The 8,258-nt window shown below is 35.1% G+C and overlaps 1 non-coding gene across 1 annotated transcript; it reads left to right on the forward strand.

Annotated features, from left to right (window-relative positions):
• Positions 1–7,253: 7,253 nt before the first annotated feature.
• On the forward strand, positions 7,254–7,360 carry LOC113868225. Its single transcript, XR_003505249.1, has one exon. It is a non-coding gene; the product is annotated as a small nucleolar RNA R71 (small nucleolar RNA).
• The last annotated feature ends 898 nt before the right edge of the window (positions 7,361–8,258 follow it).

Raw genomic sequence — 8,258 nt, forward strand, 5'->3', positions numbered from 1 at the left:
CTTGTGCGCGTGTTCACTGCAAATGATCAAAGTAGTAACTCAAAAGTTGTACTCAGGCGCGCGTTAACACTCTATATGATGAGACTGTCCACGCACAATGTCTGTGCATAGATCCCTTAAAAGCCCTTTGTGCATGTTCACTATGAGCACCCCGAGTGTCAACACGCAGTTGCGCGTGTTAACTTTGACTCCCAAGAGTGATATCGCCTAGTGCAATCAATTGCGCATTAACACTGTAAATGCTTAGAGTGTTAACGCGCAAATCTTCAACTTGGAATATAAGAAAAATGGCTTCTGCGTAGACACTCTATGCACTTAGAGTGTCAACCTGAATGATCAAACTCAGAATATAGCCTCTGCATTCCACCTTTTCTTCCTCAAAGTAACTACTTATTTTCTTATTATCTTTAAAAAAACATGATTTAATCACTTTATTCTTGCTTGAGTCAACCCCTACAATAATCAAAATCTGAATTGTAATTCATTTTTACTTATGAAAATTCAGAATTAACCATTACATTCAAACTAACAATTCAGAAAATACAAAATCCTAAAATTCAAAGATAACTAAAAAGTAAAAATTTCTAATTAAATTCTAACAAAAGTAAAGGGTTAGAAATATATGAGTTGCCTCTCACAAGCACTCTTTTAACGTCACTAGCTTGATGCCTCATGTTTATCAATCAAGAGAAACCAATTTAACACAAGAAATATTCTTTGTGAATGCCTCTCCATGATAAAATTTCAACCTTTGGCCATTGACCTTGAACTATCTTCCTATCTTTTGATCCTCAATTAAAATTGCTCCAAGGGGAGATACTTCTTTGATCATAAAAGGTCCAGACCACCTTGATCTGAGCTTTCCTGGATTCTCTTGTTTCTTTCCCTATATAATTTGGCATTTTCATAGGCTTGCTGTCTGAATTCTTCTAACTCATGTAGCTGTAAAATCCTCTTCTTTGCAGCACTAACTAAGTCAAAGTTCAGCCATTTTGTGGCCTAATAAACTTTATGTTCCAACTCCAAAGGTAAATGACATGCCTTTCCAAAGACTATTGATAAGGTGACATGCCAATTGGAGTCTTAAAGGCAATTCCATATGCCCACAAGGAGTTATCTTACTTCTTTGACCAATCCTTCCTTGAATTATTCATTACTTTTTCTAGAATTTGTTTAATTTCTTTGTTTGACACTTCAACCTGTCCACTTGTTTATGGATGATATAGAGTAGTGATGAATCCATATTTTACTAGAATTTTACAATAGTTTTTAGTGCAATTAATAAAGAAAACATGCTAGAAATAGTAGAAAACCCTTAAAAAAATAATAAAATGTTGCATGTCACTTTTAAACATAGTTATTTTAAAATTCATTGATTTTCTATGTAAAAAGTGACATTTCAAGTATGCTTTTGTAGGGAATTCTGAGCTAAGTTCATGAGGATTGGATGATCAAAGGAAAAATAGAAGAAAAGTAGCAAAAATTGGAGGAAAGAAGTTGATAATTGAAGAACAGCCTCTGAGTGATCACTTTCGCTGTGAAAGTGATCACTCCAGAACCATAAAATGAAGAAGAGTTTCTGCGTAATCACTTTTGTTGGCAAAAGTGATCGTTCCAGAGAGGTTGCATTGAGAAGAGCTTCTGCGTAATCACTTTTTTTTGGAAAAAGTGAGCATTCCAGAGAGTCCTCCAAGAAGAGTTGCTGCGCGTGTTCACTATTTTCAACAAAAGTGAAGAACAGCCTCTGAGTGATCACTTTCGCTGGTGAAAGTGATCACTCCAGAACCATAAAATGGAGAAGAGCTTCTGCGTAATCACTTTTTCTGGAAAAAGTGAGTGTTCCAGAGAGTCCTCCAAGAAGAGTTGTTGCACGTGTTCACTATTATCCACAAAAGTGAACACGCGTAAGAAGGTAGCCTCTGCGTGTTCACTATTTCTAGCAGAAGTGAACACGCGCATGACATTAGTAAGGGAAGCTTCTGCGTGGCTACTATTTTCAACAAAAGTGAACACTTTGAAGTGCGCGTGGCTACTATCACCAGCAAAAGTGAACACGCGCAAGTGGAAATGAAGAATTAGCCTCTGCGTGATTACTATTGCTAGAAAAAGTGATCACGCCAGCAGAGCGAGAATCCTATAAAAGGCAGTTAGCTCAGGAATTTAGGGAGTTTTTGTTCATTTTTTATTTTCCATTTATTTTTGTTGTTGGGAGAGTCAGAGAGGGAGATTGAGGACGAACACCAAGCTTTATTTCTTGAGGGATCAGATTGGAGATTGGCTTGAAGATGTTTTTTCTTTGTTCATTCTCTTCTCCTCTTCTCTCCTCTTCTCTTTTTGCAATGTTTGCTTAAACTCTTTATGGTTAGGAACTGTGAATCTGAAATGGAAATGTTGAATTGATTTTGGATCTGAACTTTGAGTTTTGGATTGGATTGAGTGATTGATTCTGCTGTTAAAATAGCGATTGAATGGAAATTTGATCAACTAATCATAGAGGAACTCTTATCAATGGGAATTGAATTTGTTTCTCAGATCTGAATTAATTGCCAAGGTTATTGGTTTCTTAGGGATAAGATATCTTAATCTTGCAATCTTTTGGTTTCTCAAACTTAATGCAACATTTGATTGGATTAGATCTAAGGGATTAGAGTGATTTGATTAGATGTTAGATTCATTGAGGCAAGGGATTGTCCTTTGATTAATCTAACGTGAAACTGATTGTCATTCCATCTAAATGCTTGAAAGTTCAGAACTTTATTGATTCAATGTTGAAGTTTTGGTGAAACAATTTCCTAACTGCTCTTTCTACATCTGTTTACTATGTACTTTTGTACTAACCGTTCTGTTTTACTTTCTAATTTCGTTTTTGATACATTCATACCAAATCCATCTGAAATTTGTAAAGCTCAACTAATTGTGATCTTATGAAGTGGTAATTGAGAACTTTATTCCCTAAGGACGATACTTGGAACTCAATTTGATTCTAAGATTTTTTTATAACTTGCTACAACAACACTAGTACACTTGCTAGTCAGTTTACTTTCAGTGCAACAGCAGTTGTAAGAGTAACAAGTAGCAACTTTGTGTTTCACACCATACTTTGTTAATACTGATTCAAGATGCTTATTGCATAAATAAGCACCTCCATCACTTATTAAAAATTTGGAAACTCCAAATCTTGCAAAGATGTTCCTTCTTATAAAAGAAATTACCGCCTTGGCTTCATTTGTCCTTGTTGGAATTGCTTCCACCCATTTAGAAACATAATCAACTGCCACAATAATATATTCATGAGATAAAGATGTGGGAAAAGGTCCCATGAAGTCAATTCCCCATACATAAAATAATTTCACTTCCAAAATGTTTGTTAATGGCAGTTCGTGCTTCCTAGAGATGTTGCCTGTCCTTTGACACTTATCACAGCTCTCAACATAATTCTTAGCATCTTTAAAGAGTGTAGGCCAGAAAAATCCTACTTGCAAGACTTTTACGGTAGTTCTTGAACTCCCATGGTGGCCTCCATAGTCTGAATTATGGCAATGGCACAATTTCTCAACTTGTTCACTTTGTGGAGTACACCTTTTAAGTAGACCATCTACCCTAATTTTGAAAAGATAAGGGTCTTCCCACAAATAAAATTTACTGTCATGAAGAAATTTCTCTCTTTGTTGCCAAGTAAATCTCTTTGGAATGAGTTGAGTGGCCTTAAAGTTTGCAATATCAACAAACTAAGGCAATTCTTCCACAGCAAGTAGTCTTTCATTTGAAAATTCTTCATTAATGTCTAAGGAATTAGGGGTTAAACTGTCCAATGGAAGCCTGGATAGATGATCAGCTAACCATTTTCCTTTCCCTTTTTATCTCTAATTTCCAATTCAAACTCCTGCAGCGGTAAAAGCCATCTCAATAATCTTGGCTTAGCATCCTGTTTTGATAGCAAATATTTAAGTGCAGAATGGTCAGTATAGCCTATTACTTTTGATCCCATCAAATATGATCTAAATTTATCAAAAGCAAACACAATAGCAAGGAGTTCTTTCTTAGTAGTTGTGTAATTTACTTGTGCAAAATTCAAGACTTTGCTGGAATAATAAATTATATGTAATTTTCTATCCTTTTTTCTGTCCTAGAATAGCACCTACTGCACTATCACTTGCATCACACATTAATTCAAAAGGTAAATTCCAATCAGGTTTTGTAAGAATAGGTGCAGAGATAAGCTTCTCTTTCAAAATAGAAAATGCATACAAACAAGAATCATCAAATACAAAGTAAGCATCCTTAACAAGTAAATCACTAAGAGGTTTTGCAATTTTTGAAAAATCTTTAATAAACCTCCTATAGAAGCCTGCATGACCTAAGAAACTCCTAACTCCCTTAACATTAATTGGTGGAGGTAGTTTACTAATAACTTCAATTTTGGCCTGATCCACTTCCATCCCCTTTTCAGAAATTCTATGGCCATGGACAATTCCATCTTGGACCATGAAATGACAGTTTTCCCAATTTAAAACCAGATTGGTGTTTTGACATCTCTACAAAACAATGGACAGATTAGCTAGACAATCATAAAAAAAATTACCAAAAATAGAAAAATCATTCATAAACACTTCAATAATTTTTTCTACTAAATCGGAAAAAATGGACATCATACACCTTTGAAAGGTAGCAGGAGCATTGCACAATCTGAATGACATTCTTCTATATGCAAAAACTCCAAATGGACATGTAAATGCAGTCTTCTCTTGATCCATAGGGTCCATCGCTATTTGATTGTAGCCAGAATATTCATTAAGAAAACAATAAAATTCATGTCCAGCTAGCCTTTCTAGCATTTGATCAGCAATATGGTAATGGGAAGTGATCCTTTCTAGTTGCATTATGTAATTTTCTATAATCAATACACATGCGCCAACCCGTGACAGTTCTAGTAGGTATTAATTCATTCTTCTCATTAGGCACAACTGTCATCCCTCCCTTCTTAAGGACAACTTGGACTGGACTAACCCATTGGCTGTCCAAAATTGGGTAGATAATCCCTGCATCCAGCAACTTCATTACTTCTTTTCTTACCACATCTTTCATAGCTGGATTTAATATTCTTTGTGGCTGAACTACTGGTTTGTAGTTGTCTTTAAACATAATTCTATGCTTAGAAAAAGCTGGATTGATCCCTTTTAAATCTGAAATATGCCAGCCAATTGCTGACTTGTGTGCTTTTAGAATTCTCAACAATTTCTCTTCTTCCTCTCCCTTGATATCATTGCTAATAATTATCAGATTTTCATGTTCTTGGTCTAAGAAAGAGTATCTCAAGTTGGAAAGTAGTTGTTTCAACTCAAGTTTCTCAGCCTTTTCTTTCTTTGTTCCAATTTTCAGTTCTTCCCATACAGAATTTTCTGAAGAAGGAATAATTGGCAAGGTTTCCAGCTGCTGCACATATTCTCTTAAGTGCTCTTCTATTTTTTTCAGCAGCAGAATAATTCCCTGCAACTATTATTTCCTTTAACAATGAAATCTCATCAACATTATCAATAAAATGAGGAAAATTAATAGAATCTAAGATATCAACTCTCATGCAAGTAATATCATCATTAGGATGTTTGAGTCCCTCAAATACATTGAAAATAACTTTCTCATCCTGCACTCTCAACATAAGTTCTCCCTTTTGAACAACAATTAGAGCTCTCCCTGTAGCTAAGAATGGTCTGCCCAAGATTAAAGGAATGTCAGCATCCACTTCCATGTCCAATATTACAAAATCTGCAGGAAAAATAAATTTGTCAGTCTTAACTAGCAAATCCTATACAATACCATAAGGATATGTGTAAGATCTATTTGTGAGTTGCAAAGTTATGCTAGTAGGCTTGACTTCATCTATTCCAAGTCTCTTCATGATAGCAAAAGACATAAGATTAATGTTGGCCCCAAGATCACATAGAGCTTTCCCCACGGTACAATTTTCAATGGAACATGGAACGGTAAAAGAACTTGGATCCTTTAATTTTTAAGGGAGCTTCCTTTGTAGAATAGCACTGCATTCTTCAGTCAAAGGGACTGTTTTATCATTCTCAAGCTTTCTCTTCTTAGATAACAGCTTCTTCATGAATTTAGCATTTGCTCAAGTGCTTCAGCAAGAGGAATATTTATTTGAAGTTTCTTGAAGACATCTAGAAACCTCTCAAACTATTTTTCTTGCTTTGGATTGGGCATTCTTTAAGGATAAGGGAGTCTCTTGTATTTTTCTTCATCAATGGGCTGATTTGCTTCTTCAAGTGTTTGTCACTTTGTCTTTCTCACAGCCCTTGGAGACTCTTCTTTATCTAAATTTTCTCTCTTTAGCAAGGTAAAATTTCCTTCATCTAGTTCAGATTTTAATTTCTCATTTACAGTAGAATTATTCAGCTTCCTTTCAGTTGGTTTGGGACTTCCCACAATAGCCCCACTTCTAGTCATTACAACTTGGCATTGTTCGTTTGGGTTGACAACTGTATTGCTAGGAAATCTTCCTTTATCTCTACTAGATAGTTGTTTAGCCAGCTGTCCAATTTGAGTTTCAAGCTTTTTCATGGAAGATTCTTGATTCTTGAAGCTTGTTTGGGTCACTTTCATAAATTGCAGCATGGTTTCCTCCATGTCATTCAACCTTTTAGTCATAGGTTTGGAAATTTTTTGATTTCATGGAGGTTGAGCGGCTGGATTCCATTGAAAATAAGATTGTTGTGCTACTGGACCTGCATTCGAAAAAGGCGTAGCACATTTTGAATTCTTAGCAGCAGAATATTGAGTATTCCAATTATAGTACTTCTAATTTCTGCTATTAGGATACTAAAAACCAGGTGGGAATAAAGGTTGTTATCTCTGAAAATTTTCTATGTAATTAACTTGCTCTTGTGGTTCAAATCATTGGCATGATTTCCTCCACAAAAGTCACAAGTTGAAAGTTCTGGATTGGAGTAGCCTGTAAGTTGCTTATTTGTTGAGTTAGTGCAGCAATTTGCTCTGAAAACATTTGACTTTGCAACTGGTTCTATGCAAAGAAAGTCTCAAGAATTTAGGCTTCATATCCTCCACTCCTTGTAGGGTGTCTAGAATTAGAATTTTGGTACATAGATGAAGCCATCATCTCTATAATTCGCTGAGCTTCCTCCAATGATTTAGTATTCAATGATCCTTTCGCAGCTGCGTCAATCATGGTTCTAGTGGCTAGACTCATTCCATTATAAAAAGTTTCCAACTGCATCCATTTTGGTATTCAATGGTGTGGACACTTCCTCAATAGTTCTTTATATCTCTCCCAAGCTCAATACAAAGATTCTCCTTCTTGCTGCACAAATGATGTGATCTCACCTCTTAATTTAGCAGCTTTGGATGGTGAAAAATACTTAGTAAGAAACTTATTGACAAGGTCTACCTAGGTGCTTATGCTTCCTTATGGTTGAGCTTGCAGCCAACATTTAGCTTTATCTCTTAATGAAAATGGAAATAATCTCAATCTAATTGCATCCTCACTGACTCCATTCATCCTTATTGTGTCACAAAGCTGCAAAAAGTTAGAGATATGTAAGTTAGGGTCATCCGAAATTGAACCAAAAAATTGATCTTGTTGAACTAAATGAAGTAAAGCTGGTTTTATTTCAAAATGGTTGGCTTGTATGGTAGGTCTGACTATAGAGGAGTTATATCCATGCATATTAGGCACTACATAATCCCCTAAAGTTTTCATCATGTTCTGTTCAGCCATTATTTTCTCTTAAGGTGTTGGTGGTGTAGGAGAAGGAATTTGAAATTCTTCCGATTTAGGAGTATAAGGAGTAGATTCCAATTCTTGCTCTTTGCTTGGTGAATTTCCTGCTCTCAATTTGTTTCTCAACCTTCTTAGTGTTCTGTCTATATCCGGATCAAAAACAAGAGCAGCCTTGTTTTTGTTTTTTCAACGTATAAAACACAAGAAAACTAAACATAGCAAAAACACTTAAAACTGATCAAAATACAGAACAATATATTGGAGAAGAAATACTAGCAAAATATCCTACAAGAAAGTAAGAAAGAAAACTAACATGTAAACATTTAATCTGAACACAAAATAAAATGACAAAGAAAATATACAGAAGTGGTTAGCAACAATATGTACAAAAACTAGTAAAAAGGTAATACGAAATTCAATTACTAAAAACAGAATTTAGAAAGAAAACAGAAAACAAATAGCTCAATCTAATTGTCTTCTTGCTACTAATGATATTCAAAAATGAATATCT

This window comes from Abrus precatorius, unplaced genomic scaffold, assembly GCF_003935025.1.
Source record: "Abrus precatorius isolate BTA unplaced genomic scaffold, Abrus_2018 Scaffold5, whole genome shotgun sequence".
Classification (NCBI taxonomy): Eukaryota; Viridiplantae; Streptophyta; class Magnoliopsida; order Fabales; family Fabaceae; genus Abrus; species Abrus precatorius.